General features: G+C 35.9%; 1 protein-coding gene across 1 annotated transcript in view; it reads left to right on the top strand.

The window, feature by feature from the left end:
• Positions 1–7185: 7185 nt before the first annotated feature.
• Positions 7186–25761, top strand: part of LOC126336639 (spaetzle-processing enzyme-like) — a 183168-nt gene continuing 164592 nt past the window's right edge. The window contains exons 1-2 of the mRNA XM_050000598.1: positions 7186–7262; positions 11677–11875. The gene's annotated coding sequence lies outside the window, so the exon portion shown is untranslated. The remainder of the gene's footprint in view (positions 7263–11676; positions 11876–25761) is intronic.

Raw genomic sequence — 25761 nt, forward strand, 5'->3', positions numbered from 1 at the left:
TAACGCCTACGACCGTTACCGCATATATTTAAAGTAAACCTGATTTTCATCCACATATTGGTGGCAATAGCGCCGCTTTTATGCGACTGGCGATAAATTTGAACAGACATCATCTTCCAGATGTAGCAACACGCCTACCAACTTTCGATTATGTAGCACAACTACTTCTTGGTGCTGCCGTTTTTTTCGTTAGTGAATTTTGACATTAGGAGAAGAAGGTTGGTGATTGAAATTTCATGAAATGGTAACGAATAAGCCTTTGCTGTATTGATTGTTACCCCAACTCCCCTATCATATTCGTCGCACGCTCTCTCCTATTTACGAGAATACAAAACGAGCTGCCCTTCTTTGAACTTTATGGCTGTACATCAAGGCTACCTAGTACGGACCTAACAGCTCATAGAAACACTCAGGAGGACGGCGGACATGCGTAGTGTAGGCAGACACTTTAGTATATTTGTTGGAACATAGGCCGTCTTCGGTTTTCCTTATCGACTACATTTTCTGTGAGATGGTCCCAACTTAAGTTGATTGTAATTGCAATCCCAAGATATTTAACCGAATCGACATCCCTTAAATAGGGTATTGCAACATGTAACCAAAGATTTGGATCTTGCACGTTTTTGTTGAGGATCAATTACGACTTTTAATATTATGCAGGTATCTTGTAGCTGGTTTTGACCTTCTCATGACTTTATTAGACGGTAAACGTTAGCGCTATTGAAAAACAATGTAAGCCCACTACTCAATTGTCTCCTAAGTAGTTTATATACATTAAGAACAGAAAAGGACCTATTACACTTCCTTTGGGAACCCTAAATATAAGGAGATTCGTCCTGGATGATTTGAAAGAACCAGAGATTGTTTCGACTTTGAGAGGGAGCATTATAACCGAACCATCAGTTTGTTAAGTCATGGTTGCAAAATACTAACACGAATTATTTGCAGAAGATTGGAAAAAAACTGGCAGAAGTCGATCTGGGGGAAATCAGTTTGGATTCCAGAGAAATGAAGGAATACATGAGGCAATACTAACTCTACGACCAATAAGATAAGTTAAGAAAGGGAAACTTACGTTTATAGCATTTGTAGACTTACAATCGTTTGACGATGTTGACTGGAATACATTCCACGAAATTCTGAATGTAGGGGGGTGAGACACATGGAGCAAAAGGTTATTCAGAATTCATACAAAAACGAGACGGCAGTTATAAGAGTCGTGGGGCCATAACAGAGAATCAGTGCTCGAGACGGGACTGACAACGGGTGTAGCTTATCACTAATGTTACTCAACCTGTACATAGTACAAGAAGTAAAGCAAATGAAACAAAAATTTGGAGAAGGAATTAAAAGTGTAGGAAGAAGAAATAAAAACTTTGAGTTTTGGTTATAACATTGTAACTCTAAGCTTACACACTACTTAATCTAACTTAAACTAACTTGCGCTATGGACAACACACACACCCATGTCCGAGGGAGGACTCGAACCTCCGACGGGGGGGGGGGGGGGGGGGGGGGGCAGCCGCGCGGACCGTGACAAGATGCCCAAGACCACGCGGCTACCGGCGCGGCAGTGTAAGTCAGTTTAAGTTAGATTAAGTAGTGTGTAAGCCTAGGGACCTTCTCAGTTTGTTCCCATAGGAACTTACCACAAATTTCCAATTGTATTTTCAAAACAAGTACTTTAGTGAGAAAGTGTTTGTAACTGATATTGTCGTTTTGGTTTGGGCTAGAATGTTCTCCATTGTACCAGACGGGCGACTCACTATCGTGTCTTCCTGAAATGTATTGTTCCCTGGGAAAGTCACACAGACGTCACAAATTGTTAGTTTCATCACAAGTTTCAGATCGTGGATTTAAGTGTGAATGTGTAATAGGTGTCCCCACTAGTATTTAGTTTGCGTTTGATATGTGCTAACTATTCTCGCATGTTGTTTATGTCTTTTTTCTGTTGTTGACTGACTTTAATCTGAATTTCTTTAAGATTCTTAAGTCGCTAATATTCTGTTGTCTCTGAAAATGGTACAGGACCTGTCCTCTCAGCATCACTTTCGATATTTGTAGGCAAATTTGCCATCTTCGTTCTCAAATTTTCGACATTCATTGTTGACGTACACAAAGTTGTTCTTGTTGTTCGTCAGACTTCAGTTTTAATGCGTTTACCTGGTCACTAATTGTTTCAACAATGATATTAAAGTGATAGTGCCGTTTTGTGATTTTCGAGACTCCTGCAGTCGGTACAGTGGTATATATTTTTGCAAGTAACTCTTCTTTGTGTAGTTTTTAAATTATGTTGTTCAGTTTCAAGGCTGTGTAGCCTATCATCTAGCCTCATGGTAATTGGTTGTAAGTTATTTCTAATCGCTTGTAGCGTTTCTGCATAAGAGTATTTCTATTTTTTTCTCAAATTTTCGAATGTGTGATGTGAGTTAATCTTTCGTATTTTTGATATCATTATTTATTTCTACTCGTGGTCTTGCATTCTGTTCCGTGTTTTTGATCAAATGTTTTATTAATCTTTAGTAGCGACTCTGATGAAGTTGAATATTATTGAAGTCTGCATTGAGGTTTACTGGATTTGCTACAACTGAGTGCATATTGTTAATAATAGATGTAGGCTATTTGATTGAAAGAAATGGAAGCAGAATCCGAATCGACGGTCTCAGTAAGTGGTTGTTGCGAAATTTTTCTTTGCTGAGATGACTTTTCGCTCCCGATTTGTCTTCTGAAATTCTTTGTTCACCATTGTATATCTGTTCTGTTGCGTTTCCTAATAACGAACTCATCAGTGTTGGAAAGTTATTTGCATTCTTTCAAATCTCCAGTAAATTATTTACCTGTAACAACTGACGTGCTTGTTCGGTTTCATTAATAACTTAGTCATTACTTAGTGGTTTGCGATCGAACTAGTAGTTCGAAGAAATACTGTATTGCTAGCCATAATGTTGAAAGTTAAAAACTGTAGTTAAATAAGAGAAAGTAATAAATCATTTTATCCAACAGAAATATCTGTGAAAAATCAAAGAAACACAGAACTGTTTCACACGGTCTGCCCACATATCAAAGATCTTGACACTCAATATTTTTTGCAAAAAGAGAAATCAAGCACAGAAATGACAATGAAATTACAGTAGCTAAAAGAGAAAATACAAATGTTAGTACATATATGCGTGGCGCCGATTTGCTTTCAAGAATCTGTATTGCAATTTAACTACGTAGTCACAGAAGAACCAGAGAACTATCCTAGGCAAGAACGATCAACACGAGTAACTTTTGGAAAAAAATGTCTGTATGTTAGAAAATTGAATATATTTATTTCAAAAACTTTGTCCTCGTGCAACGTGTACTTTAGGTATCGCATACAATTGCTCAGCAAAACTGACTGTCGGTTGGGCCTGTGTTGTACATGTGAACAGTGATGTGGAATACAACTTTAAACTTCATGAAATGCAAAATTTGAAATAAAGAACGTGAATATAATTAAATGCCAAAAGAAACTAACTGTGTGCTGAATAAAATCTATGTAATGAAATGAACGTTACATGATATGATGTGCAATGTTTGACTTGATATGTGCACAAAAATCAGTTACTGCTCTATTTGGAAGAAAATAACTGTTTGAAATTACGATAATGTTCACTGAAAATTCATCTGCTTGCTAGCACGACATATAACAATCCTGACTACAGACTGTTTGCTCAAGAACGCAAGGTGAGATCTTCCCTGAAATGAAAGTGACTTATCTCTTGCTCAGCATGCTGTTTTTGTGTCTGGAGTACAGACGTTCGTGAAAGGAAATGCAAATGAGCAGATGCAGCAGCTAAAGGAAAATAAACTACTCACTAATAATTTCTTTCTTTTTGCTTGTCAGAAACAATATGTGACTTCGTGTGGCGTATGGCGAAACGCACACATTACAAAACATTCAAAAGTTTAGTATAACTCAAGGGTTTGAAGAAAAATCGTTTCGTAAGAAATTTAACTCTGGTTATGGACAAAAAGTGCTGTGCAGCATAAGAAGACTCTAACAACTGCGAATTTTTCACACTACAAAAATTACGGACAGCTCAATCAGTTGCGAATTGGTGACATTTTGAAACGAAAGAGCTCAAATTAAGACTAATCATAAAAGTTAGTAGTTATCTAAGCGACGAATATTTCCTTCAATTAATAGTTTCGACAAACACACATTTCAGCGGTGCGCATGCCTTTGTTACCCTTAAAGTTCCTCCAGAGAAATCTTCTCCATCAGTTTGAAGAACTAGAAAGTATTATAAATCAGGTTTCATCTCCATAATAAAGTATTCCAGATAGATTCTCCCAGATTCACAAATAAGAGCCTTATTCTCTGAAGAACTCAACTGCTCGCAACTATGCCTGAAATAAGAATGTCTTAACGCTGCACAACTGACTGACTTTCGCAGACGAAACTAAACACATAGTCAAAGATCTTACTCACTACTCATGCAGTACGGACATTCATCTTTGTCTCAGCACAGTAAAGGCGAATTATTTACAATAGCAGACAACATATGAGAACCTTTACACTATTAGTGAAAGAACGTGCACAGAATGGTTTCAATGCGTTAAGAACGACGATTTTGTCGTCGAAGACCGGCTTGGCGGCGGAAGAAATAGGCATTAGCATCTACTGAAGCCGACGGAAACAATCACGAAAGATCGTTATCGAATGCCATTGATGCGTCTGAGACGGGCACTAAGAGTGAATACAGCGATAGACACGAAAACATGATTTTGCAGCACAAAACTGCTCGTCCTCGTGTCGCATAATCCGTCAAAATATACTGGGAAACGTCGACATGGGAAGTCCTATCCCAACTGCCGTATTCTACAGACATTCCACATTTGACCAGCACCTCCGGTCATATGAATAAGTACAAAATTGGATCGATTCAAATGAATCTCCTCAAAATATGCCCTGTTCTTCCGCCACGGGATTCGTATGCTGCCCGAAAGATGAGAGAAAGTAGTAGCCAGCGATGGCCAATAGTCTTTTTATTTTGTATGATATTCACTGTAAAAGCTAGAACTTCTAGAAAAAACAGAGGATGGAGAGTTGTAGACCTAATAGAAATACTGACCCAGCCATCTTTCACAAGAACGATATTTCATGAATCCTTGATGGCTATGTGTCAATAGGCATTTTGTTACATTCGAATGCTGAGTATGTTGCAGAATGCTACTACAAATTAATGCCGGTGATATGATTCTATAATTATGAAATATTTACTGCAGCATCTTCGGTGAAAGAATTTCGTAGAAACGTGTTTAGAAAAGCGCTTTAGTAGGACTGTCGTAGATGACATTAACATTGCATCACACAGTGAAGGCCACAAAATTCTCAAGAAACTTCTACGTCTTTCAGGGATCATTAGATTGCAGTTTGTGTACGAATTGCACCATAAATCAAATAGTATGGTGCGAAACTAATCAGCAGTTTCTCCGCTACTGTCTATGGTAATATTTGATTCAGCGTACCTGTGTTACGTGACAAGAGCGCTTTCAAAAATTTTTCCGTATGACATATTTCATCGCAGAAGTAAGAAAGAGCACTGAAAAACTATGCGCTACAAATGGTTGAAATGGCTCTAAGCACTGTGGGACTTAACATCTGAGGTCATCAGTCCCCTAGACTTAGAAAAATGGTTCAAATGGCTCTGAGCACTATGGGACCTAAGTTCTAACGTCATCAGTCCCCTGGTACTTAGAACTACATAAACCTAACTGACCTAAGGACATCACACGCTTCCATGTCGGAGGCAGGATGCGAACCTGCGACCGTAGCAGTCGCGCTGTTCCGGAATGAAGCGCATAGAACCGCTCTACCACAGCGGCCGGCTATGCGCCGCAGTTCCGTGTTATATGGTATGCCCTGGTCGGCAGCTGGAACAACAAGTATTTGAGACCCTGTCTCTTCACAGACAGGGGCAGCGGTTGTCGAGTATTGTGAGCGCGCAGCGTCAGTTATTCGAATTTTACCATCACGGAGGGACAACAGTGTGACCAGCAACGCTAGCTTTGCTGTCGCTACTGCAGAACACGTCCGGCTGTGGGCACGCCTGCCATTAGGTGTTGCCTTTATAGCAAGCAGCGGAGACGGTTGCTCAGCGGCTCTGGATTTAACGAGCACAGTGCGGCTTATCTGCGCAGAGTTACACCACGCCGTGGCTCTTGGCATTATGAAGGCAGCCAGTCCGAGCCCATCGCCGCTGATCGCAGGGTGAGTACCCGCACTGCTGCCCTCCAAGAGTCCTTCTTTCGCTCAAGGCCATGTACACATACTGCGGCACTTCACAGGGCACGGCGCATGGTACTTTACCCCCCAAGTACTTATATTTTTCCAACTTGACGTTCCTTTAGTGATGGTGCTTGGGAAAAGGATTATATGTATGCATCTCCATTAAGACTATTTTCGAAAAAATTGTCCATCGTGCATGTTGGAAAAGGAGAGGTGTGTGGAGGGAGGAAGTATGTCATTCTGCAACTCGTCTTTGGATGTGCGGTTTAAGTATATTGAGAGCAAACATCCCTGTTGGACCACGCGTTTCTTGTATCGTCTCCCCTTGGAGGTTGTTAAGCGTTTTTTAAGTTGGAAGGATTAAAGCACATGGTTTTGAGCAACATGGAAACTCTCTTCACGTGTGTATTGGTACAGTTAGATAATAATAAACCAGAACGTATGGATCTATATCTATATATATCAAAATCTTGTGTGTATGTACTGACATACTTTTCTCCATGACTACTCACTACAGCCCACTCGTGGATGTAGTGATAGATAGCCCTTGGTCAAATGCTGTTAGTAAGGGAATTTGGTCGCGGTACGTGGCAATGGGCGAGTGTGGAGAGCAAAAATCCCTGAAATATGGAGGAATAAATACTCTTAGGAAAATCTGTACCCTCTATGATTTACGAACTGTACCGTACACGTGAAAACGCCTTTACTGTTTCAATAGCCAGACATAATAACCTGCTTGCGCCGTTTTGTCATTCAAACTTTAATAACGAGTTTTAATATGAAATACATAATTTTTAATCTCTCGTCGCGTTTTCGTCAATCACATTTTACTAACGATCGACAGATTCACAAAGAAAAAAATCCAGATAGACTCAAAGATATTGTAACTACTACTACTACTACTACCACTAATACTAATAATAATCATACAAAGATATTTGTCACTTATAAATGAGTAACCATACACTACAAGGATTTCGGATAAACATTTCACTTATTCTTCGTGAGTATAATCTTTTTCATAATTTAACGTGTTTTTGTCAATCACTTCGCTAATACCTAATGAAATAAAGTGATTTCCATTCCTTTCCACCTTCATTTAAATACTATTATGCTAAGACAATATTGCTAAACTAGCATTTACCTCGTGGCGTTTCATTCAAAAATGTGTGCGTAACGTAATGTTAATGCCAGTACGGATGGAACAGGGTGAAGACTGTATAAGCGAGTGTATTCAATAATACGGAAATATGGAGGAAACCCGATGAGGACTCTACCACAAATACATTACATCATAAATGAAACAATAAAAACATTTTCACATATACGGTAAAGTTCGTAAGTCATATAATATTTAGCTTTATCTAAGAGTATTATTGTTCCCTATTTCACGAAATTTTGCCTACCACACTCATACACTCCCAAACACCGCGACAAAACTACCTTACTAACAGGATAACTTCATTCATAATACTCTTAATAATGCGCATCTTATACATAGAATGGTAGTCATGCCTTATCCCGACTCCGAGTTTCTCAACTAGAATGGTATAACATTATTTTGTTTGAGCTTACAAAGTGAATTTCAGAGCCATAACTGGATGAGAGACCCAGAAAAGAAAGTGCAGCAATCAGATCAGGAATCCCCCCTACCGCTGTCTGTACTGACACTTTCACTTTACAAACGTTCAGCTTTGTGTCTTAAGCGAGCTTAGTGTCTTCACAGTTTTGTTCATGACGACGACAGGGAAGTGGAAGAGACTGAAACACGGTAACCTATTTCTAACGAGTAACAGTAATGGAGTTGAAAAGCTTTAAGTTGCTGTCGAATGAGCGAATCACCAACAACATGAAACAGATTTTGTATTTGGTCCACAACATTTAACAAAAATTTGGTAATGCCGAAGCCTTGCTGGTGGTGCATTAGCGAGAAAGGAATTGTCTTACATCTCCAGGTTTAGAAGCAGCTTTCTCCAGATTGGCGCTATAGTCAGCTAGCGAATTCGGTCACAGAGTAGGCCGCATTTTTTTAGAGCAGTCTTTCAAAGAATATTTCTGTAAAATTTTTCCTGATACGAAATATCTTAATTACAGTCATACAGTTCACGTACTATCTAAACAGTTATTTTTGCCAAAAAGTCGAAATTTTGGGGGTGCCTTGTCTACAATTTAGTAAAACAGCCATTCTAATGAGAACGTCCATGTGTGTTGATCAGAGACATTTAAATTATATTGTCACTAATGCAACAAAGAAGTCGTTGATCTGCTTTTTGCGAACAACAAAGATCACCTAAGACAGATACATACAGCGTGCTACGAGCTACAGCAGAGCTGTAGTTACCAGGTACTCTACATTGGAAAAAGATCACGTTCACTATAAAATGTCTTACGTGTTTCATTTCGTTTCATTTGAATTCATGTAGTGTTATGTGAAGTGGTAAAGCACCATCATGCATGGAAATGATCGCAGTGCTGATTTAAAGAAAAAAATTCACTCCCTCACAAATAAACAAGTCCTAGAACAGTACTAGAGTTATTTCATAGAATGAAATTGGCTGTTTTGCACTGTAGTCTTCTTTTGAAAATTAATTTATTTGCCGAGATCGCTACGCTAACACAATTACTAGATTACTAAAGCTCTGACCAGGCATACTGCCAGGTGGCTTTAGGTGCACTGCCATCGGACCTTGAGTCACATGTGCTTGGTAGTCACATACACCTCAATCACTCGTTCGAATAGTTTCCGCATTTGTAAAAATCAGTATAATCATGTTTCTGCCGGGAAATATTGATTTAGGTAATGTCAGTCATATCGTTATGAATGGAAAGGAAGCGTATATTATTTGATTTTAAAGCTATTTTAAAAACTTTGCCTCTCAATTTCTTATTTGCAGTCTACAGTGTGTCAAATTATTGTAGACAACTTCAGGTATTATATGTTTATATGAACTGGAAATGGACATAAATCAGAGACAAAAACGCTTATTAGGGTTAAAAATATAATTACTGGAATTTCAAGCAAGCTTTCATGCTAAACAAAATGCATAATTAGTCAATATGACACATTGTAAACGCACTGATGTTAGGTATAAGGTAACTGAAATCTAGATCTGCAGTAAAACTAGATTACTAAGCGACTAATAGCTGTAAGTATCTACCTTTTTTTCCCAAATCATAGTTTAGTCCCTGAGCTCACCAATCCCTCTATGAAATCCAATCTCGTATAAATGGATTTCGATTGCGAATGAAAACAAAACACTAACAATACAATTTGTTTATAATACAGTGTATTATAAAGTTATTACTTATTAAATGTTGTTGTTACAACTGCACCGTAAATTGAGGGAAAAGCGTAAAATGTCACAGCAATTTCATCTTAACTATCTTCACTCATGTCATCCTCTTCATCGCATTTCCTTTATTCGTCTTCTTCTTCGCTGCTCTCATTGTCTGTGGTTGTTGAGTCATGATCGTAGTTGATGATTACAGATTCGATTACGGTGTCTCGGATGACTTCTTTCTGTAGATTTTCTGCATGCTGAACACAGTTCTGCCTTTTATCGATTGTGACTTTTCCAAGGTCTCGTGAAGTAAGCTCTAAACACATGCGATTTTAAACTTGTTGCCTTTCGCGGTTACGTCTCTCTTGACTTGGGCCCGAATGAGACAATCGGGTTGTACTGGCAATGATAAGGAGGTAAGCGCACTATATGGTGCCCCCTTTGATTTGCCAGTACATCTAGCTCTTAAACAGGTTCTTCCTTGTTCGTACGAACCTTGTACAACATATCCGCTCTTGTGTCTGAACGTGAGAAAGCAGTGTCAGCCGTCTGTGTTTTTGCTGTTGGATCTCGGTTCATGATTACCGAATGGTACTTGGCGTTGCCCATGACGATGACCTTCCTCCAATAAACCCAAAAGAAACGGCCTCAAACCGATTTTTAAACCTAGCTGTGTTCATTTCGGAATGAAAAAATCTGATTTGTTTGTTTTCCTACATCGGTAAACTAATTTACTTTTATTAAGAAAACAAGTCTTTGCTGACCGCACATACACGACAATGAGCCAGGTCCCTTTCCCAGCAGGTACCGTGAAATTCTCATTTTGGTCTGAGTTGTGGCAGGTGTACTTTAGCGAAGGTTTCCGACTAACCCAAGTTTCATCCATGTAGAATATCCCCGCATGCCACCTGAAGTACGCAGCGAATTCTTCGTCTGCAGGAATTTAATTCTAGAGACCACTACGTCGTTTCATTTAAGGAAACATTGCGTACCATCATTGTGACGCCTGTATTCAAATCCTACATCACTTAATATGCGCCTCACAGATTTAGTAGATACAGTAAAATTCATTTTTTCAGTTAACTGTTTTCCAATTTTTTTCATGTGTATTCACCAGTGTCGTAGAATTAACAGACTGTCCGACCGACAGAGTCTTTGTGATAGTCGTTTAGTTTGGTTAAAGAGTTGTGTTGTTTAGTAATTTTCCTCGCATAATCGAACGTTGGGGATTTTTCATCACGACGCACGCTCTGGATAGTTCTTAAACCGACACCACAAGCTGCGGTGCATGTAGCCTGTATAGCAGGCTCCCTTTTTTTATTTTTTTACAACGGTTGTTGTAGGTAGCATATCACTGCCACTGATCGATATAATCACTACTTTTTATGTCTACCTTCTGCAAATATTTCCTAACGAGCATACGTGTAGATACTGTAACACGTTTTAAAGATTACGGGCTTGCTTTGTTTGTAAACGCGATATACATGGCACAGAGGAAAAAAAATCGTCCCGCTTTTCCATAAATTTCAACGTACACAAACACTTCCACTCAGTAAATAAATTGCACAAATAATAACGTAAAAGACTTTTTTTCTTCGAGTCAAATTAATGGAACACAAAAACTGGGGGAAAATCTACACACCGTGTCGCTACTGACACTACTTGCGCTCAGCTAGGCTGCTACGGACCCTCAGCGTTGCCATTTTTCAGTGCTGGAGAGAGAGCACTGCGCGAGACTAGGCACAAGTGCGGCAACGCTCTTGCACGCACCCGCCTGTACGCCTGACCACAGCTATAATTTCGGCAATATGCTGTGCCCATGTGTCAAAGTGGTGTAAGCATTGTGTGATGTAACTATCAATGCCCTGTTTTATGGGTGTGTAATTTTTGTCACCGGGTTGTTGTATCTACCCTACTACTTTTTTATTTTTTAACTGTAAACCTCAACATATTGTCTTTTTGTAGTTGTGACGACGCACACACATATTGCCGAAAATCCAGTAATTGCATTAACATAGCGATACTGGTAAATAAACAGGTTTTCAGAATAAGACTACAATACAAAATTATAGATCGCCTCCTGCACTGAACTATCATTCCAGGTAATAATATTGGCTATGTTATTTATTTTAGCAGATACGACCAAATGATGGAATAACCGTCGCACTGGATTGATGCCTGGGAAGAAACAATAAGAAAGGTCGTACATTGTGTGGGCCGGGGAATAAAAGGCGCCTAATTTCAAGTCCAGCAAACGAGTCACTTTCCAAGACCCGTGGCGGCTCATTACTGGGGTGTGAACGGTGTATGTGGCCATTGACGGACCTACGATACTGTAAGTACGGCTCTCCAGTTAAACCATCAGCAAGTAGCATACAGTGAGGTAAAAATATCCGTACTATACTTGGTACTAGCTGAAATTTGCAAGAGTACATGTGGTGACAGCATTCTGTGCAGATCTTCTTTTTCGGAGTGTGACTAACTACAGTTTTTCTGCTAGATTACAGGTAATGATTTCCAGTTAGTCGAGTAAGCAGTACAATTTCTCTAAGTCCACAGGCATCTGAGTATTTTACTACCTTAAAACTCCACCCCTCAGGACGTAATATACATCAGCAAAGCTAGCTCCTGTAGCGAGATGATACATACAAGAAAGAAGGCATAACTGCAATATTTACCAAATCAAACAATGGAAGTCATGATTCAGTTTTATAATCCTTTATATTTGTTTGTTGTATGGAAGTCATTATGAATGGGACACCCACTTGAAATTCCTATATGAATAAAACAAAATATACCACGAAATCAAGTGTTAGTGCAGAGCCCTAAAGGAAGTTTGTGTATGCTGATCTAGTAGCATTCCTAGATACGTTATCAGAGATGTGAGAAATGGACGAATCTTAACAGAACGCACTCACGCCAGACAATAATTGTCTTCGACTGCAGAAACACGGATAGCTTCAGCAACAGATCAGTGGTATTTCATTTGAGGATGCAAAATGTGCAGGACTGTGTTTACCTAAAACAAGGAGCGTGTCTGCTGAAGCAAACAGACCTTGCTCCCTGCTTGAAGTTTTTTAAATGCATTAAGTCTTCAGTAAAAGATTTCAGTTAGGATGATATCATTAGTTTCCAAATGAATGCACTGTCTTTAAGAAAGAATACCGGAAGACAACAACGCTTACCTGGTCAGTTAGTCAGCAGTTTGGGTCTCCAGAATGGCAACATTAATCAAAACAGCTGCAAGAAATTCATCATTTCCTGAAAGAAGGACTACCAAAGCGTCTTTTGCATAAGTTTACAGAGTGGTAAAGTGTCTGTGTAGCCCACTTGGTACCAGTCGAACTCACATGAATTAACAGTTTTTAAGGAATATATTTTTTGTGTGATCGTAACCAATTGGATATCGTCGTTTTACAAGACTGTGTGTCGTTTTTGTTTTGTTCCTTATAGATCCAGTCACCACACTAAATATTATTTTTCTGTACAGAAATTCTATCTGTTCTTAAATTTGTTTTACTGTGAGAACTAGAGAAAGGGGCACAATAGCCACACTTATTTGGTTGTTTGGTGTCAACTGTAATAAATTAAATCAATCTTTTTTGTCGTGTAAGTTAGTAGTGAGTGGGTCTCTTGAGTACACTAGGAGATAATTTAATGAGCATCCCAAACCCACCAGCCAAAATAAATATAAAAGTTAAATCAATACAAATAAATATAAAAATTTAGTCATATAATGAGCCACCTAAAATACAGAAATTCCATCAATAAAAACAAATATAAAATATTACTCATATAATGATCTACAAAACAAATATAAAACTTAAACAGGAATGATTCTTTGCTTTTATATCCTGAAACAAATTGTAATAAAAATAAATATAAAAATTTACTCATATATAGTGAACTTAAGGTCATGAAATTATTTATCATTATTTCTCTTTATTCCTTGATATCTTAGTTTGATATTATCTTCTTCAAAAAATTTAAAATCCTTTTTAATTTTTAATGTACATAAATATGGATGATGTGTGGAATAAATTTAAGTTTGACTGTAGAACAAATAGCGAATTATGATCTGCCAATATATAATTTACCAAAAATATTACAAAAATATATTTAAGCCTGTTCATTATTTTAATAGCCATAAGGCACTGTATTGTAATTTTCTTGAGCTACTCTTATCATACTGAAATGAGAATTCTTTCTTAGCCAGTTTGTTATCCAGATTTTTAGTATGAACATCTCTAGTTATTTGGTTGTATTCAAATTGTATCTTTTCCTTCACTTCACTCTCAATTAATCTGATCGTAATTTGCCATTCAGCTTTTGAATATTTTAATAGTTTAAAGTGAAGCCATTTACCTTTTATCATTTTTCACATAATAATAATTTTTTGGGCCACTTGAAGCCCAGTTTGTTATCAGTTTATTACATCATAACTCATCTTTTCATTAACCCTACATACACCCTTGACCTAAAGTTGACTTTGATATCGTCAGTACATACTACAGAATCGGTGTCAAAATGCATAACATTTTTTCCTAGTTTATTTAGCCTGTCATAGAATCTAAGCCTTGCATTTGATGTAGTGAATGCATCTATAAATATATTTGTAGTTGAATTATTTTCCACATAATAATCCATGAAATTGTACTTCTTCTTAACCATATTGTCATTAAGAAAATTTATATCTATATTATCTAAGTGATCATTCAGTAGTATCTCATAAAATTGCTGTAAATTTCTTAGATATTCTGTTTGACTCAAATTTGGCTTTGGCCAAATTTCCCCCCCCCCCTAGTGAATTATGACTCATCTTAGCAACAGCTCGTTTTCTGTGATTTTCCAATATTCTATCAGGATCTAAGTCAATGTCTAATTTCTCTATAATATTTTGATACACTGTTCATCAGTTTCAAAATCATGTGGACTGATATCTAATTTTATATTCATGAAATCTTTCAAATAATTTTTAAACATCATGTTGTTTTATTTCTGAACAACCTATATGCTATAGAGATCTAAAATTGTTATATTTGGTATACAAATATGTACAGAAGTATGCTAACAAACGAGTTCTTTGTTTATGTGGAATATATGTTTCAGCCAACTATTACAAGAAGTATCTAAAAACGAGTTTCCAACTATGAACATTTTAAACTATTTTATCTATAGAAAGGTGTATATATGATAATTCAACCAAGAAATGTATAAGGTGTCAGGAATTTAACAATTTTGATTGTTTTTACTTTATTCCCACATCTCAAAGCAAACTGTCTAGTAGATGTAAGATTTGTAATTCGAATTTTATAACAACAAAATAAAAATAATTTAATTTTGAGTGATGACGATGATGAACGACGAACAGACTGTAAAAATGTGTAGGCTGAAAAGAAATTAAAGATTTTAGTTTTTTTACGTTAACTGTTCGACTAGGAACAAACTCCTAATTGAATTTAAGATCTGCCAACTAGAAAATAAGCTAAAAAGAAAAATAGTGTGTAAATGTGAGAAAGAAATAATTACAAGCGATCTCAAAAAACATTTATAAATGGTCAAACATATAAAATTAAATGAAGGTAAAATTTAATCTTATTTTTTTCACTTCTCATTTTTTGAAAACCTAATATTTTGTCTCTATTAAACAGTCACTCAACTTTATTATTATTGCAGAAGGGACAATTTAAAAGGGTATTACAGATTTAGCAAAGATGATTTAGTTAATTTTATTGTTTAAATAATTTACCTCATCTCATTTTTCAAAAGACTAATGAAAGAATTTTTCCAATGAAAAAGAATAAAATGGAAACTTTGTTAAGAGAGTTTACAGTTGCTCAACTTTGTAATTATTTCATAAGGAATGATTTGGAAGTATATAGGAGATTTAGAAGAGATGTTTTAAATTTAATCATTTCAAACAATTTACCTTCTCGTACAAGAACTCTTGATGATTTGAAATTAAGGGAGCTCAAAGCTAGAGCTAAAAACCATGTTATTAGAGGAAACAGTAAATTAAAGAAATTATAGTTAATTACTGCTATTGGATTACAGTTGTTTCATTTTCATTTAGAATTATTCAAAAAACTAGATTCTAGACCAAGACCAAAGTGTGTACCTAATATACGAGGGTAATCCCAAAAGTAAGGTCTCCTATTTTTATATAGGTACATAAGTACATTTGATGATGTTATTAAAAACACTCGACCACCTAGAGAAGAAAAAATAATGAGAGTAGAACAAATTTATCCATTCACTAGCAAACTATTTTTCAAGAAAAAGAGACTGAGCCATCTAGAATGGATTTATTTGAGATTAAAGAAATAAGATAGAGGCTTCATGAAAAATTTCAAGTTACATTTGTTGACTATAAAATTATCTTTAATGATACTAATATTGTAATACTTGGCACTGTTAGTGAGATTATAGAACGAAAACACTCAATTCTGTGGTTGAAGTAGCATATAAAAGAACTAATTTTAGATAAGGAAATAAGTGGAATATAACATCAAAAAACTCCAAAAATGTTTTATCCAGTTTCTACAGAATATAAAGCATCAAATACTACTAGAGAAGCTATTCAAGATTTGTGTAATAAAATCAGAAATATATTAACTTCTGATGGAACTATTGATATAGCAGATACCTCATTTAATTTTCAAATGATAGCAATTCCTTGAGGTAGTAGGCATTGAAAATTAATAAATTTAGCTGAGGACAAAAACACTAAGAGAAGTATCACAAGAATTAAAAATGATAAAACGTAAATGTCATGTGAGTAGGGCCTCCCATTGGGTAGACCACCCGCCGAGTGCAAGTCTTTCGATTTGATGCCACTTTGGCAACTTGAGTGTCGAAGGGGACGAAATGATGATGGTTAGGACAACAGATCACCCAGTCCATGAGCAGAGAAAATCTCTGACCCCGTAGGGAATCGAACCCAGTTACTGAGGATTGACATTCTTCATGCTGACCACTCAGCTACTGGGGGCAGACTATTGAAAATTATGATAGTCTCTGTTGTCCTAGAGCAATAATAGTTGCATTAGCATACCATACAAATATTATTTTAGGTATGGGACTAATTACAGGCGAAATTAAGAAAATTAGAAAAGGAGATAGATACAAGTTACAAAAATAGGTAACTGGAATGTTATTCAACCAATTAGAAGAAGGAAGTGAAGAAGGATTTACTGTAAATCACATTAAAAATGTTGAAAAACTGTTAGATATTCAAATAAATATTGTATGTGCTGAGAATTTTAATTCAGTTATCTATCATTGTCCTGAGAAAGCAATAAAGATATATCTGTATAAAGATCAGAAAGAGTATGATGTGATTAACATTATGGCAGATTTCTTAGGATCATTGTATTTCTGTAAGAAATGTAACAAACCATATAAAAACAACGATAAACTTAATTGCAAAATAGAGAGAAAAATCTGTATACTATGCAGCGATCCAGAACACAAACCTGTGGAAAACAAGACATACTGTGAAAATTGCAATAAAAAGCTGTTATAATAAAGAATGCTTAAAAACCACCAAGAAGTATTTAATACAGCTTGTAAATATTAATTAAGTAAAAAGATTTTTTTAAATCTAAAGAACACAGATGTCGATTTGTTCTTTGCAGGAACTGTAATCAAGAAGTAAAAATTGAAAACCATGAATGTTACATGCAATACAGACTGCAGAAAGGTGGTATCTGTGATAGAAAATTTCGTGAGAATTTTATAGTACAAGGTTGTCGAAACTGTAATAGAAGTGGTTGCTTTATTAATGGTTCATTCAAAGTTTTTTATGTTTACCAATGCTGAAAAGTGACAAAATAGTTGCTGGTAAACAATTTGAGTGTTGTGAAGATGGATTCCTTAAGAGAGTAAATTGTATCTATACTGAAAGATTCATGTCGTTTAATAATGAAACTCAACAAGAAACTGGTATACATTTTCCGAAACTCACAATAATTCACAATTTTAAAGGAGATGTTGTTATGGTGGTCTTCAGTCCCGAGACTGGTTTGATGCAGCTCTCCATGCTATCCTGTGCAAACTTCTTCAGCTCGAAGTATGTACTGCAATCTACAGCCTTCTGAATCTGCTTAGTGTATTCATCTCTTTGTCTCCTTCTACTATTTTTACCCTCCATGCTGCCCTCCAGTAGTAAATTGGTGTTGCCTTAATGCCTCAGAACATGACCTACCAACCAATACCTTCTTCTAGTCAAGTCGTGCCACAAACTTCTCTTCTCCCCAGTTCTACTCAGTACCTCCTCATTAGTTACATGATACATCCATATAATAGTCAACAATCTTCTGTAGCACCACATTTCAAAAGCCTATAAAAGATATATTGTTTATAAATTTAAGACAACTGAAGAATTCTGTAGGTGGATGATATCTGCAAAAAGCAAGTATTATATATTCATAGCTCACTATACTAAAGGATACTATTCACAATTCATTTTGAAGTATTATGTTGCAAGTACAATTAAACCATATACTGTCTACGCAGGAACTAAATTAATGTTATTGGAGATCAAACATTTAGGTCTAAAAATTATAGGCAGCAAAATTTTGTACAAGGTTCACTTAGTAGATTTGCAAAACCATAGGTTTGAAAGAACTGAAGAAAAGACATTTGCCATATTTGTTCAATACACAGAAAATTTAAAATTACCTAGGACGAATTCCAGATACTCGATATTATTATGTTGACACTATGAAACCGAAAAATACAGAAGAATTTCGCAAATAGCATAGTTCCAGAGTTAAAGAAAATTATGTGTTCAATATGAAGTAAGAAATTAATGAGTACTGTAATTCTGATTTAGATATTTTGTGAAGAGGTTGTTTGGTATTAAGAAAATTTCTAAAGATAGCTAATATTGATCCATTCTGTTATTTAACAATTCCAGGTGTCTTTATGGCCATGTACAGATCTAAATATTGACCTGAAAATACAATCGCTGTGTTAGATAAAGAACAAAAAGAAAATTTTAGTAATGAATCCATAGGCTGGTTAAATAGTTGAAGCAATTAATTTTTCATATCTGGGATTGACAGTCATGTGAAATTTCTTGAAAGACATCATGTTATGCCAGCGACTGTTAAACTTTTTATTTCCACTATTTCCCAAGGCCGAAATTGCAATAGTCAAAATAAAAAGTTTAACAGTCACTGGCATAAACATGATGTCTTTCAGGAGCTTAAATGATCATATTATTTCTCGTGCTCTTAATGGTGGAGAAGTAAAGATAGCCGGAGTAAAAGTAAATGGATTTGATGAAGAAACTATGCAGTATTGTTCATCAATACCATGGTTGTTTTCGGCATTGTTGTAAAAATGTTTTGAAAGTGAGATAATTAACAATAAAATGAAGGAACAATGGATGACCTTTATCAAAAGCCTTTAACAAGAAGTGCAGAAAAACGAAATGTGGGATGTAATTTAGTGGAGATGGGGGAATGCGACTGACTTAACTCAGCCAAGTCCAAAAAGCTTAAGAGACTATTAAGAAATTAAAACAGTTACCTGAAATTGTTGAACCATTGAATCCAAGAAATGCTTTTTATGGTTACAAAACAAATGCAACAAAATTAAGAGTCAAATCAGAAGGTATAAGCACAAAAATGAGATTTCATGATATGTGCCTGTCTTCATCCAACTGTACAATATTATGATTATTATCCCAAATGACATTAAACAAAAATATATAGAAAATTGGTATGGATTTATAAAATGTAAAGTGTTGGGATCGTATCATCCAGTTTTGAATGTAAGAATAAATGAAAAATCATAGTTTTCTTTGTGTGTCAAGAGTAAGAAATATAATCAAAACGATAATCAAAGAAGTTTTATTGGAACTTGAATGACTTACAAAGTGAAGAAAGCTGTAGAAATGGGATATAAAATTTCAGATGTTTATGAATTATGGGACTTTAGAAATAAAAGCAACATGTTGTTTGAAAATTATTTGAAAGATTTTATTAAAATAAAATTAGATACCAGTCCACATGATTTTGAAACTGGTGAGGAGTGTATCAAAACATTAAAGAGAAATTAGATATTAATTTAGATCCTGATAGAATAATGGAAAATCCTAGAAAACGACCTATTGCTAAGATGTGTCTTAGTCCATTATAGAGGAAACTTGGGCAAAGGCAAAATATGAGTCAAACACAATATGTAACAAATTTAGAGCAATTTTATGAGATATTACTGAATGATCAATTAGATAATATAGATATAAATTTCATTAATGACAATGTGGTTCAGATGAAGTGCAGTTTCAAGGATTATTATGTAGAAAATAATACAGTTATAAATATTTTTCTAGCTGTGTTCACTACATCAAATGCAAGGCTTAGATAGTATGATGGGCCACATAAACTAGGAAAGAATGTTATATATTTTGATACCGATTCTGTAGTACTCAGTCATGATGGCAAAGTCAATTTAGAAAAAGGTTATATAGTGATTTAATGGACTGATGAGTTAGGAGATAATAAATGGTCAACAAATTGGGCATCAACTGGCCCAAAAATTATTATAATGAGAAAAATGGTAAAAGTACAGTTGTAAAGGTAAAGGGCATCACTTTAAACCACTAAAATATTCGAGATCCCACGCATTAGTCATGTTTATATAGATTGAAAATATAACAGGGATTTTAATTTTTTTGAAGAAGTTAATATTAAGCTAATATATAAAGGAATGAGCAGAAATAAAAATAATAATAAAGAATTTCATGATCTGGAGTTCATTATATGAGTACATTTTTATATTTATTTCTATTGATTTAATTTTTATATTTGTTTTTGTGGATTATTATGTGAGTAAACTTTTATATTAATTTTTATTGATTGAATTCTTTATATTTAATATTGTAGGTGGGTTGCATTTGCTCATTAAATCATCTCCTAGTGCACTCAAGAGACTCACTTACTGCTTATGTTATTTACACTATTGATAGAAAAGTGCAGTTGTGTTACCTTTCTAACACTATATGCTCTGTGTCAGCTTTCTTACACTATTGAATGCGATTGTGCCCCACATCAGCGTCACTGCTTAGTCAAGAGGGGTACATGAACCTCTCTCTTAACATCTTCATTACCTCTATTAATTATTCTGAAGTACCTAGGAGCGTTTGGTAAAAGAAAGAAGTTTTGATAAACATCTTAGATTTATTTATAACTTTATTTTGCTAGAATCATAAAAAATGTTGTACATAGAGAGAGATGATAGGACTATGGACAGTTGTTTCTCACTTTTATATTCAGCATTACGTATTCTCATAAAAATGCAAATCTTTGTTCATGCTTAAGGAACATGACTATGATAACATGAGCCACACAATGTAGCTGCAAAGTACGAAGAAAATACAACAAACAGTGAATGAATATTTTCACATCCATCTAGATGATTACTTGGCAATTCACACCTAAGTGTTTTGCAGAGGGTTTGTAGAATCAGTTTCAGAGTATTTTCTCTACATGTCCACTTTCGAATAGCGTGTGGGAAAAAAGAACAAATACCTTTTTCTGTCTGAGCTCTGATCTGTCCTATTTTATTGTGATGGTCGTATCTCACTATGTAGGTGGCAGTTAACAAATTTTTTTGCCATTCGAGAATTAAGTTGGTGATTAAAATTATGTGAAAAGCTCTACCGCAACGAAAACAGCTTTTATGTTACTGACTGCTACGTGAGCTTCATTATCATAACTGTGACAGTATCTCCCTATCTCACGATAATACATACATAACGATTAACCCTCTGAAGTTTTTCGATATGTCGTCTGTCAATCCCGTCTGGTAAGTATACCAGTTTGTGGCGTCCACCCTCTTAGCTGAGTGACCACCGCATCTACCATGCAGTGGGTGCAGGTCAGAGTCTGGGTGTTCTGTTGTCCCCATCGTCATTTATCATCATCGACAAGCAACTCGCCAAGTGTGGCATCAGCTGAAAAGACTTGCAACTTGGCAGCCGAACTTTCTCAGGTGGGAATTCCTAGCAATCAATGTCATACTATCGTTACATTTCACCATTCTGTACTGCAGTACTCTAGAATTTGGTGGGGAAGTGTAATGTAGTTTTAAAGTATGTACATCTTTGAAGCATTTTACCTGTAAAACAACATTTTCTATTTTATGGTTACAATTTAAGTTGTTAGTAATTGTAATCCTTAAGCATTTTTAGTCGAAATGGCAACATTTAAATTTGTGGGATTTATTGTGTAACCGACATTTGATGGAATTTTTTATAACTCATATGGCGAACCTCGCACTTTTAATTGTTTGAACTGCCACTTTCTGTATGATAGAGAAATCTTATATAAATAGTTTTGCAACTCGATTGGATCTTCTTGATGACTTTACTAATCGATAAAAGACAATATCATCTGCAAAAAATATAAGGTGACAGCTCAGATTGCCTCCTAAGTCGTTCATACAGATTATGACAAGGCCTGTAGCATGACAAGGCCTATAACACTACCTTGGGGAATCCCATATATAATTCCACTTTCACTAGATCACTTCTGGTCAATTACTACGTACTGTGACCTTTCTGACATAAAATTATGAATCGAGTTGCACAATTGAGACGATACTACGTAGACCGGCAGTTTAATTAGTACCTGCTTCTGAGAAACTACTACAAACACCACCAGAAAATCTAGAAGTAAATAATGAATGTCTAAGTAATTCGCTATAACTCATAAAACATAACTCTCTAATGAACTTACGAAGTACTGCAGTGCAGTATGGTATCCTTACCAGATATGATTGACGGACGACACATCGAGAAATTGTGAAATATGAGAGGGAGTGTGACCGTTATTAGGGGTGATGGAGTAACAGTCTATGTTGTGGCTGAGCAATAGTACTGTGCACTTACTGCTGTTACATGTTTTCCTGTTTTCAATGTTTTTTCTGCTTTGTTGAGAGCCTGTATTATGGCGTTAAGTATCATTTTCTTACATTTCTGGTTAAACAGCATGATTGCCATGTGAAACTGTCACAGTAGATATTTTTCACTGTGAAAATTGTCCATGATGGAAACCGGTTGTGAAAGAACTTACGAAGAGTTATTAACTGAAACGTTGCACAAGTTACTACAGCAGGTGGTGCATTACACTTCCTTAGCAGTATCAATAACTTTCTTACCTGTTCCATTCGTTACCCACCTGCGAAAAAGTGAGTGTCTATATAGCACTCTGCGAGCTATAATCTCTCTTATCTAATTGTCGTGGTTACTACGAGCGATAAACGGTTGGAGCAATAGCATTTCTCACGATACTCCTAGAACAAAAGTCTGGGCAAGACTTAGAAGTTCATTTGACGTGTAAGGTGGATTAATGATGTCGTAATGGCACCAAATGGCACCATAATTCTGCCCATTGCCACCGTGGACATGCCACGTAATGGCGTAATGGGAAGGTCGTGACAACCCTCCTTACCGACGTCACACCCCTTCTATTGACGCCTCTGCAACGGAGGTTAGAACTGCGGCGGCCAGGGTTGCAATCACGTGTTTTCTACACACATTTAGCGCTCGAAAACGACAGTTTACGGTTTGATGTACAACAGAACGATATTCTTAACAAAATTTCGGCACTTCTGGCACCTGTGAAATTGTCATTCCTTTTCTAATGACATCGTGGGGTTCCATTCCCACTGAACATGATCTGACCACTTTCGACTGTACAGTAGTGCGACAGCAATTTTTTCCTCTGATAAACGGGATGGAACCACTAGGGACTGTTCAAAACCACTGGACGAAATTTGAATGTGATCCGAAGCAGCAAAGGTTGTTTCTGCTTTCTTAAACCTCCTATTTCATGCCTTCTTGTGGCTAGTTGATAGGGGGTATGACATTGACATGCATGTGAATAAAAAAATCAAATGGTCCCTCTAAAACTCCCCAGTTTGGAAACTCCCTTTGTGTCACCCTGTACACACATTTGTTGAGCACTTCAAAAATGTAACTGTATAGAGACTATCCTTCATTGATTCGTAGGTGCCGGCAGGGAGGAAACATGTAGACAACCCTAGGCAGAGTGGTATTGCTATAGTGTATGCTTGTGGTCATGCGGAATCCAATGGGTGTTGAAGAGTTTCTGTAATTCTTTTGTGCAGTGTATGTAATGTAAAACACATACTGTAAGTGGTCTACGATGATAATTTATTTCTAGTTTACATGGCCATCTGCAGACAGTAACTGACTGTCGTTATCAAAAAGAATGGAATGCTACAGAACAACAGCGAGAAAGATATTATGCATGGAGAGTGTAATAATTATGTAAACAGAGTAAATTTATCCTTAAGAGTGCAGTTGTAACACATTTGAAACTAAACTAGCTTACCAGTGCATAAATGAAAATGGAATGCATCAGGAAGCATTAAAACTTAACATTGAACAAATTTGTGTGTGTGTGTGTGTGTGTGTGTGTGTGTGTGTTAGTGTGTGTGTGTGTGTGTGTGTGTGTGTGTGTGTGTGTGTGTATATGTGTGCATCATGGTCGGGTGATTTCTTCCAATGTTTACAATAGTTCTTCTGACAAATATTACAGAGTACAACTAAAATACTAAAATTCTGCCATAATAAAAGTTGGTACTATGTGAGGAACACTACAACACAGTACGTTTACAGCAGAAAAGATAGGACGTAAATCTCAGCAACAGTGTAGCATATATAAAACTTCTCTTTCCTGTAATACGTTTTACACAGATAAATCAAGAAGAAACATGGCAACTAGAATTGGTGTACTTGAACGTGGCTGAAGGTTGCAGTGTTCTGACTTAGCATTTTCTCATTATGTTCTGAGTGAATGTCACAACTACAAGCTACAGTGCTGTGATTTAACGCCAGCAAAATAGGAAGAACCCAGAAACTGCTGGAAGCCCAGGAGGATCTCATACACACCTTTCATTTACTATAAAATTGCAAAAGTCACCTTCAGTCTTTGCCTCTCCTACACTTCACTTCAGCCCTTAATTTCTCTATTCTTCCCACACTGTCTATTCTATTATGTTCATACAGTTTGCCTTGTAATTATTTTATTATGAACTTCAATGTATTCCAAATTGCTATGTATTCTATTGTTTTAATTCACATACATCCCTGCAACAAAGTATAACTTTTCATACTTACACTTTACCTTACTCATTTCCAACCATGTTCAGCTATCAAAAATTACTTTTCTCAGCATGTAATATCTATTTAGAAGTTAATTTCTTGTAATATATATCAACGACCATTAAAAATTCCTGAAATGAGGCCATGTGCACTTTTAGCTGTACCTGTTTTATTGCGCTTTTGGCCTTTATGGTATTTTTTAACATCTACAAAAGCATAATAGTATGTCCAACAATTCTAGAAGAACATTATTTTTAACCTGTTTCTGCAATGTGACATCAAATATTATAAGAAGCCTATATGCATGTTAACAAGCCACAAATATATTGTACATGAGGATATTCTCGTTTTATGCCTTTCTTAGTATATTGCATTACACCTCTGCAGATGCCTGAGAACTACACAAAAGGCATGAATGCAATAGTGCACTAAAACAGTTACAGCTAATAGCGAATATTTAGTAATGAAATGAATTCACAAAGTTGTTCTACAGGTATTCTAGCGCACATATCTTGCATTTATTTTATTGTAATTCTTACTATAATTTAAATTGCTATGTATTCTGTTATTTGGTGTAATAGTACAATATCAGTAATTACTACTAGTTCTTCATACATATGTAGTGAAACCTGGAATTTAAAACTTACTTTTAGACCTGCATTATTTTCGATTTTTCCCTCATGCTCCATCATTACAAAGTAACACTAACAAACAAAGAAACAAACACTGTAGTCCACTGTATAGCACTCACCATAATCAACTGCAATTGGCTACAATTATCCAAGATATGGAACTTGCTGGTTAACATTTTCTGATATACCTTCTTCCTGTTCGCAATTTCTTGTAATGTGTACTCCTGACTTCTTGCTTAATGATTCTGTTTCTACCTAGTTTTGCGTCTCCTGTATCTCACATGTTTGTACTCATTTCAAGCAGCTGTAAAGTGGTTTTGCATCAACACTGTATAATCTTTCATTGTTTGATAAACTCATATAAACTGTTTATATTGTTCATATGAAGTGTTAGGTGACTCACTTCGTGACTTAGTTGAGACTCCATGAAAGCATGACTAGACTTCA

The sequence above is a fragment of the Schistocerca gregaria genome, chromosome 1, assembly GCF_023897955.1.
Source record: "Schistocerca gregaria isolate iqSchGreg1 chromosome 1, iqSchGreg1.2, whole genome shotgun sequence".
Lineage (NCBI taxonomy): Eukaryota > Metazoa > Arthropoda > Insecta > Orthoptera > Acrididae > Schistocerca > Schistocerca gregaria.